The sequence below is a fragment of the Octodon degus genome, unplaced genomic scaffold (assembly GCF_000260255.1).
Source record: "Octodon degus isolate 3935 unplaced genomic scaffold, OctDeg1.0 scaffold00287, whole genome shotgun sequence".
Classification (NCBI taxonomy): domain Eukaryota; kingdom Metazoa; phylum Chordata; class Mammalia; order Rodentia; family Octodontidae; genus Octodon; species Octodon degus.
Window position 1 is genome coordinate 249,871 of NW_004524863.1, and position 10,024 is coordinate 259,894.

The 10,024-nt window shown below is 40.1% G+C and overlaps 1 pseudogene; it reads left to right on the forward strand.

Annotated features, from left to right (window-relative positions):
* LOC101577294 overlaps positions 1–3,763 on the forward strand; it is a 19,085-nt pseudogene extending 15,322 nt beyond the window's left edge.
* The last annotated feature ends 6,261 nt before the right edge of the window (positions 3,764–10,024 follow it).

A 10,024-nucleotide genomic window follows, 5' to 3' on the forward strand; every position in this document is an offset into this window, starting at 1 on the left:
CTCAATTTTTTATGTCCTTTAATTGTTTTAAATAGCTGAGGACCCCACTCCCAGATTGGAACCCAGAGCCTTTGCACTGAGCTGCATCCCAGCAGTGCTTCTCCTATCTCAGCCTCCTTTATGCTGGGATTAGAGGCGTGTACCACTATATCCCACTGTTTGTTTGTTTGTTTGTTTGTTTGTTTGTTTGTTTGTTTTTGCGGTACGGAGGATTAAACTCAGGACCTTGCACTTGCCAGGCAGTGCTTATGCCACTGAGCTATATCCCCAGCCACCTTTTTTTAACTTTGAATTTAAAAACTGGTACTTCACTTGATTCAATTATTAGAAAACTTTATATTTAAAAATCTTCAGAGGGCCAGCCAGATAGCTCAGCAGACTAAAGCACCTGCTTAGGCAGAGCACAGCTGCTGGGGTTCGATCCTCACATGCCATGCTTGCCCTACACCCAGGACGCATGGTGTGCACCTGTAATCCCAGGGTTTGGGAGGCTAAACACAGGCAGATCACTGAGTCCAGTCTATGTAGTGAGACCCTGTAGACCCTGCACTAAATACAAAAAAAAAAACTTAAGATTGAGCCACAGAGATAGCTCAGCTGTCTAAGCACCTGCCTAGGCAAGTGCAAGTACTTGGGTTCAGTCCCCAGTATCTCATACCATGCCAGCCACCAAGACCAGGAGTAGTAGCACTCTGTAATCCCAGCACTCTGGGAGGCTGAGACAGGAGGCTCACTGTGATTTCAAGACCAGACTGGGATACACAGTGAGTTCAAGGCCACTCTGAACTGTATAGTGAGACAATATCTCAAAAACAAAAAAAAAAACAGGGCCAGCCACATAGCTCAGCAGATTAAAGCGCCTGCACGCAGGTGCAGGGGCCTGGGGTTATATCACCTGAGCTTGTCATGCGGGCCCCGCCCCCGGGGCGCAATGAGATGGCAATTGAGACTGGACATGGTGGCATGCATCTATAATCTCAGCTCTTGGGAGGCTATAAACAGGCAGATCACTACGATTCCAATCTAGTAGTGAGACCCTGAACACCCTGTAGAACCTTCCCTAAAAAAAAAAAAAAAAAAAGACAAAAACAAAACAAAACTAGGTAGAAATATAAGGAAAACATGAAATTTCAACACATAATAAAGACTGAGATTTTCAAAAAGTAACATTTTAATACTAAAAAATTTAAGAACATTAATTTTTTAACTAATTTTTAACATTTTTCAATGTTCTCTTTTTAATATTCTCTTTCATACAAGTATTTTAAATTTTCAGAAATACATGACCTACATTACGTTTTTGTTTTTTGTCTTTTGGGGGTTTTTTGGTACTGGGAATAAAACTCACCACCCCACACTTCCCAGATAGGCACTGTACCGGTGAACTATACCCCTGGCCCTATATTAAGATTGAAATAAAATATGTAGTTGGAGGAGCCAGGGAGATAGCTCAGTAGAATACGTGCCTGCCTGGCAAGCACAAGGTCCTAAATTCAATCGGGGGGGGGGGGGGGGGTAATAAAGTAGTTGGAAAAGTAGGCTTATATTCCTGAGATTTTTTTTTTTTTTAATGTGTTCAGTACAGGGTCTCACTACAGCTTGGACATCAGCCACCACACCCAGCCAAGAATTTTTTAATTACAATGTAAAATTGTTTTTGTGTACATGGGGACTTAGGTCTTCTTACATGCCAGGCAAACCGCTACCACTGAGCTAGTGAGGTAGCTGTACCCCACCACTAGGAAATTCTTACAAGTGCCAAGAGTGATGGTGCGCACCTGTAATTGCAACACTTGAGAGGCTGAGACAGGAGAACCTCTGGGAATTCAAAGCCAGCCAGGCAACATAGTAGGCTCAAAACCAGCCTGAAATACATAGCAAGACCCTGCTCTTACTGCCCAAATGCTAATTATAGCATACATGCTTTATAATTTAGATTATAAGAAGACCAGTCTAGCACCTTATGTGAAAGTTTTCGAACAGTTTCTTGAAAACCTGGATAAATCCCGAAAAGGAGAACTTCTCAAGAAGAGTGGTAAGGCTCTATACTTTTCTTTCTTATCTAGTTAGGTCTAAGAAGAATACTTCAAAGCATCCAACAAACAAATAATTTTTGAGCTATAATCTTTGCCTCCCAAAAAAATTAGCTGATTTATCTTACTGCTTTCAAAAATCAAGGTTCCTGGTCACTGTGTTCACTCTTGCACGGTGGCCCACCCTCATGCTGCACGGTGAGCTTCTTTTCCTTTTACTTGACTCAAACTTGCTTCTGCAGAACCTACCTTTAACAAAATTTTTGCTACCATTAAAAAGAAAGTTCAGGGCTGGTGAGATGGCTCAGTGGTCTAAAGCACCTACTTAGAACAAGCTAAGCTAAGCAAAGCACAGGGACTGCAGTTCAATCCCCCAGCACCACATGCCAGTCAGCCCTGCCCCCTGGTGGGCTGAGCTGGCCACACACACACACAAAATAAATAAATATTTAAAAAAAAAAGAAAGTTCTTTAATTTCCACAAATAATGTTTATTAAACATGTTTTATGTCAGGTACTATTGACAAAACATAAATTATACCTAAATGAATTTCAGAGCCAGGAGCGCAGTGGTACACACTCATAATACCAGCTATTTTAGAGGTTGAGGCAGGATGATTAACACAAGTTCAAGGCCAACCTGGACTATAAAATAAGACCCTGTCAGGTTTCTGGCCAGTCACAGAGATTCCAGGGTGCAATAGCCATGTTCCTCTCGGCAGTCTCCCTTGCCAAGAGCAAGTCAAAAACGCTTTTGGTGAAAATGGTAAGCCAGGCCGGGACAGGTACAAAGCCAAAGTGAAGGCTAAAGCAAAGGTGGGCCTGAATTCCAAACTTAGCAGGTTAGATTTAACAAATAGGAACAAAGAGATTTAGTCTTTCAAGGAAAGAGTGCCAGGATTTGTAGTTGTATCTATCAAAGTAAATCTGGGGAGAAAAGTGTTGCAACCCCAAGAGGCCAGATGGGCTTCACCATAAGTAGCACAGAAAATCTCCAACAGGTGCAAATATAGTAACTATTGTTAAAATAGCAATGATTTGGAAGTAGAGATAAAGATGCAAACGAAACATCACAGATGCAAGGGGAAATCACAGTAGACATTACTTAAAAGATTGATAGATACCCATGAAAATGGCAATGTAACAGAACTAAGAACTCCACTTCAGCATTGCTTGTTTTCTTGTGTTGGGCTCAAAGCCAAGGTCTAGGCAAGTCCTTTACCACTGAGCCACTCCCTCAACCTCTACTTTAGTTCTTAATTTAATATATAGAGTGCCTTCCGAAAATAATTATCTTACTCAAAGTGGACATGAAAGTGTGTATTTATTAAATGAACACTGGTAGCCCTGAAGTTGAAAAGCCTTGTTGAAGCCTCCTTCCAACTGTCTATGTAAGTCCTTTGTACTCTCATTCTGTACTGGCTCAGCCTGTACTATAGGCTTTAGCAAATGTGAAGCAAATCTTTATACATGATGTGAATTTAGTGGAAGCATGAAGCAGATCAGGATGTGACCATGAGTTTTATTTCCTTTTACTAACTGTTGATATAAATCTATTCTATTTTAGATTTACAAAAAGATTTCTAAAGAAAACAACTCCTCTCAAACCAGTGTGTATATTTTCAACATTCAACCAAGGATCCAGTGCTTCAAGATCCATTTAATAGACATGACAGAAGCATATGTGTGTCTTAATGCTTAAAGCAGAATTTCCTTTTTTAAAAATAAAACTTTATTAAACTAAAACTTTTTTTTTTTTTGCGGGGGGGGAACCAGGGATTGAACTCAGATCCTTGCGTTTGCCAGTCAAGCGCTTATCCTACTGAGCCATCTCCCCGGCCCCTAAACTAAAACTTTATGTACCACAGAATTTATAAATTTAAAAAGTAAGTTTCAATAGATTTTACTACATTGACAAAATTTTACAATTATAATATAATCAAGCTTAGGTCATTTTACTATCATCATAATGTCCTTGGCTATTTTTTCTGTGTGGGGGGTGGGCTACTAGGAATCAAACTCAAGACCTCATGCTTACCAGGCAGGTGCTACACCATTGTAGTTTATGGTTTTGCAGGGGAAACAATACAGGACACATATTTTATAAGATTATTTATAATAGTCACCCAAAGAATCATATACAAAGATAGTGTAGGAAATCTGTCCACACACTAAAGAATGACAAATCCAGCTGAGGATCTCTATCCCATGGTAATATGCATGGGTCCAGCTGAAGACGTAGAGCTCATAACAATGCCTCCCATGAATCCCACTGAAGGCCTAGAGCACATAACAATGTCTCATGCAGACCTGTTTCATGGATCAGAAAGTCTACCAACAGGATGAAGGATCTGTACTGTACTAGCAGGCTGAAGGATCTGACCTGGAGCCAGAAGGCAACACTGGAGGTAATAATCAGCTCCTCCGAAAAGTATCACAGCCAGCAATATCGAGGTCCTGACCTCCTCCAAGGATGAAAATAGCTAAGCTATCAGGAAAGCCAACTTGACAGGCTTCTCCAAGAGACTGAGCAGTGCACCATCTTCCCTTCTAGAGTCAAGAAGCCATACTCAAAGTGAGGACCAGAGCTCTCCTGAAATGAACCACAGCCATCCTCAGTGACAAGGTCCTGAGCTCCTCCAATGGGAACAGCCAATTTCACCAGGAAAGCCAGCATGACTAGGTCCTGCAGCAGAACAGCCCAAGAGAACTAGCAACTTCCAACAATTTCTTCAAACAGCTTCCCAAACAGCTTCTTGACAGCTTCTCCAGTTCTGCCTCTTACACTGCTGGCAACAATCCTCAGATGGCCCTCCCACCTCTAACACCACACTGATTTAGTTCAGCTGGGTGTAACAAGTTGACCACCAGTTGGAATCTACCACAGCTATTGAGCTAAGTCCCCAACCCAGAATTTCCTTGTCTTGAGAGATAACTGATACCGAAAAGAATTTATGAGACCATCAAAGAAGATGTCAAGTTTTATGAAAGGAAGCATTAAAGCAAAGAATGAGAATTGCCCATAATTTTGTAAATTTTAATATGCAGAGATAATTCAAAGGCTTCCAATTGTCATATATACAGGTGAGTGAGCAGTAATATGCCCAATACTTTCACCTCACTGGGCACAGCCTTCATACTTCTAAGTAAACGACAGCTTTGTTAAATCATAGACACTGAATTCTACCTGGAATCACTTCCTGATTTTCCTTACTTATGTTTTCATTGGTCAGACGACACCCTATTGCGTTTCTTTTCTTTTTCAGTACTGAGGATTGAACCTAGGCCCTTCACCCTGAGTCACATGCTCTGTACTTTTTTCTTTTTTTTTTTTTTTTGAGACACATTCAATAAGTGGCCTGGGCTAAGTTTGAGCATTCAGTCCTCTTCCTCACAGGTATGCACTACCACACCATCTTAAAATTATTTTAGGGGCCAGAGAGATAGCTTGGAGGTCTAAGTGCCTGCCTGGGAAGCGCAAGGGCCCAGGTACAATCCCCGGTACCGCAAGCTGTGCAGGCCTCTGCAACAGTCAGCCACTGAAACTGGGCATGGTAGCACGTGCTTGTAATCCCAGCACTGGGGAGGCTGAGACAGGAGGATCACGATGAGTCTAAGCTGCATACTGAGACCCTGTGCCAAATAAATAAATGAAAAAAAAATATTTTAAACTGACCATTTCAAACTTTTTTTTTAAATTTGTGTGTGTGCACACGCACACACCCACGCGCAGCTCAGCCCACCAGGGGGCAGGGCTGGCTGGCATGTGGTGCTGGGGGATTGAACCGCGGCCCCTGGTGGGCTGAGCTGGCCACACACATACACACACACAGATAAATTAATTTAAAAAAAAAAGTAGGGCTGAGGGTGTGGCTTGGTAGAGTGCTTGAGTAGTATTCCATCCCCAGATTCTCCAAAAAAAACCTTTTGCTTGTCAAAACATGAACTTTTTATATAAGTACATACTTAAATTTTAAGTTTTATGTAATAAATGCTAAAGTGATAGGCTTGGTTTGCCTGGTTCTACAGCCAATCTAAATAAAACAGTCATTCTAGCATACATTCTAATTTCTGAGGAACATTGAGAAGGAAGTTGTCAAGATAGTGATTATGCCTTCATTAGAAACTTCCCTTTATATTTCCTTTAATGGTTTTTCTACAGTCACAGTCTTTATCTTTCAGTTTACATAAAGCATGGTGCATGTGGTTCGAACTCAGGCCAAACCAGAAATGCCTGAAGGCATCCCGAGGCTACCAAAAAAAAAAAAAGCATGGTGCAGCTAACACATTAAAATACTTTGCATTTCATTTGTTTGTTCATTTGTTTGTTTTGCCTTTTTGAGACAGGGTCTAGCTATGCAGTTCAGGCTGGCCTTGAGCTCACTTTGTAACCCAGCCTGGTCTGAAACTTGCAAAGATTCTCCTGCCTCAGCCTCCTGAGTGCTGGGGTTACAGGAGTACAGGCCACACCCAGTGCTATTGTTTTGAGACAGGGTCTCACTATGTAGTTGAGGCTGACTTTGAAGTCACTATACAGCCCAGGCTGGCCTCAAGCTCTCAGCAGGCAGACAGCCTCAGCCTTCTGAGTACTGGGATTAGAGACATGTGCCACCAAGCCCAGCCATATATTCTTTTTCTGCTTTTTAAGAAGAAATTTTTTTTTAATTTTTTTATTTATTTTTGTGTGTGTGTGGCCAGCTCAGCCCACCAGGGGGGCGGGGCTGGCTGGCATGTGGTGCTGGGGGATTGAACCGTGGTCCCTGTGCTTTGCTAAGCTTGTTCTAAGTAGGTGTTTTAGACCACTGAGCCTCTCACCAGCCTTTAAGAGGAAATATTAAGGATTATTGTGCGAAATTCATCATTCTTTGAGTTTCAATACTATGAATTATTCAGTCTTCAGGTTCTAAACAAAGTGGGTCAATTAAAACTCCTGAATATCAAATTACTAAAGGCACAGTCCATTTAAAAACTCAAGAGTGGAGTCTTCTAACTAGACTGGTATTATGCTTTTAACTGGAAACATTTTAAGCTTCCATTATAACTTTGTAATATGTCTAGCACTAAACTATTTTAATGCTTTAATATTAAAGCTCTTGGATAAAAGCTGGTATTGTAGCCCATAAAAGTGTTAATTAAAAGCCAGACTCAAGGGCACACCTATAATCCCAGCGTTCTGGGAAGCTAAAAGGCATGAGGATTAGAAATTCAAGTCTACACTGAGCAATTTAATAACACAGCAAGACCCTTTCTCAAAATATATAATTATAAAGGGCTAGGGATCTAGCTTACTGTAAAGGCCATGGTTCGGTCCCCAGCACCACACACACAGAACATTTATCTTCATTTATCAGTCCACTAATAGAACTGTAGAACAAAGGGTACAGCGACAACTTCTACCTCCAAACTTGCCAATTTTTTTTCTTTCTGAGACACAGCCTTGCTCTGTAATCCAACTGACCTTGCACCCACTATGAGTCTCAGCTAGCCTTGAACACTCATCAGTCCTCCTCCCTCAGCCTTCTGAGGGCTGGGACTACAGGTGTGCAACATCATGCCCAGCTTCTTTTATAAAGAAACCTAAGAGCTGGATGTGGTGGGGAAAGCCTATAATCCCAGCACTCTGGGAAGCCAGAGGATCCAGAGTTTAGGCCAACCTGAGCTACATGGTGACACACTGTCTTAAAAAAAAAAAAAAAGCTGAGTGTGGCAGTGCACATCTGTGATCCCAGCACTCTTGGAGGCTGAGATAGGATTGCAAGTTCCAACTCACGAGTGAATGATGATAGCAGTACCATAGCAATACCGTCTCAAATATGAAAACATGGGTGGAGCCGCTTGTAATGTCAGCACTCAGGAAGCTGCAGAAGGGAATTTCTAAGAGTTCAAGACCAGCCTGAACTATAATAGCAAGACCCTACCTCAAAATGTAGTTGGGGGGGAGGAACGCTGTGTAACTCAGCATAGGTTCAATCCCCAGTACAATAAATAAAAGCTAATTCTTTGGTTAGTCATTAAAACTGAAAGTTAGAAAAGTCCATGGAATGTTATTATGGGCTACTGTACTCAGAATATTTTGCTGAGTTTACACACCTATAATATTCAAATAACAGAACTTAACAAAAAAAAGGGTATACAGATGAATGTCCATTTTGTATCTGTGTATTCAAAGTGGTTAGGATAGATATATAGTACATTCTCTTTTTTTTTCAAAATTTTATTGATAAACAGATAGCAATGAGACAGTTTCAAATCAAATCGGTAGGACAGTTTCAATAACTAACACACTGCATATATTCTTAGTGGTTAATTGCTATACAAGATGCGGACTTGAGATCCTATTTACAAACACCATTAGAACAAATCATTCTATTCATTAAGAGAATGTAACTACATATCTATCCTAACCACTTATATAGTACATTCTCTTAATGAATAAAATGATTTGTTCTAATGGTGTTTGTAAATAGGATCTCAAGTCCGCATCTTGTACAGCAATTAACCACTAAGAAGAATGTATGCAGTATGTTAGCTATTGAAACTGTCCTAGCAATTTGATTTGAAACTGTCTCATTGCTATTTGTTTATCAATAAAATTGTGGAAAAAAAAAAGAAAAGTCCATGGGCTTGCTGAAGAAAGGAGAGTGGTTAATATACAGTTTTATCTAGAGACAACTAGCTTTTTTTTATTTTTATTTTTATTTTTTTACCATTTTTTCTGAAAGTATATGGGCTGCACTGAAAATCTTACAGGTCAGGTACTTAGGTAGAAATTCTATCCACAATGTTAGTAGCAATAATAAACACTGTCAGGGGCCAGGGAGATGGCTCAGTAGAATAAGCGCTTCCCTGGCAAGCAAACGGCCTGAGTTCAATCCCCGGTTCCACCAAAAAAAAAAAAATGATAAACACTTAAAATAATGTATTATTACCTAATTTTATCTTCTTAACTATCCTATAAGGTAGGTATTACTGTCCTCATTTTATAGATTAGGAAACTGAGGCCAAAAATAAGTTAATTACATTGCCTAAAATGGCTAATTATGGTGAGGTCCACCTGTAATCCCAGTACTTGGGAGACTGAGACAGGAGGATCTCAAATTCAAATGCATTTATTACTATATTCTTTTTTTTTTTTTTTGAACTGGGGATTGAACTCAGGCCCTTCTGCTTGCAAGGCAAGTGCTTATTCTACTGAGCCATCTCCCTGGCCCCTTCAAATGCATTTAGTATGTCTGTTTGAATATAGAAGTTGAGTTATAAAATGGTAATGTTAATATATAATTAAATACATTCACATCAATACCTAAATAATATAAATTCTGATTAAGTATTTGTAAATACCCAAGTAGGTGCCTTTGGATGTAAACAGATGAACTTGAATGACTTATTGCCAAGTAACCAATCGAGTACAGGCATGATGCATGAAAGCCATGCATACTTGATAACAGACATGATTGTGTCTAATATGCATCTTCAGAATTTAATATATTCAAAATAAAGAATTTATCACTTGCTGTAAGGGGCATATTTAATGTACTTGTGTGAAATACATGTTTTCTGAATTTTGGTGCCTACAATTTTTCATTGCTTTTATATGGACCATATTCTTAACTGTCAACATTTTTAGCAGCAATCCTGTCTCATAAGTCTTCAATTAACACTTGATTTAACAAACTTTGTGAAGCCCAACCTGCAAGAGGTTGTGACTTGGGTGAAGAATTCATGGGATAACATCACTGACAGCCATGCTGCCACTGCACTGCAAGCAGGCTACCTGGACAAGTAGTGCTCAATTAAAGAGACCTCTGTTGCTGGACATGAGAGATTGGACTCAAACATTCAGACCAGAATTCAGGGTTTAGAGAATTATGACATTCTAGAATATTACATGACTGAGAGCCAAAGAGATAGCTCATTAGAATAAGTGCTTGCCTGGCAAGTGCAAGGTCCTGAGTTCAATCCCTGGTACCACAAAAAAAAAACAAAAAAAAA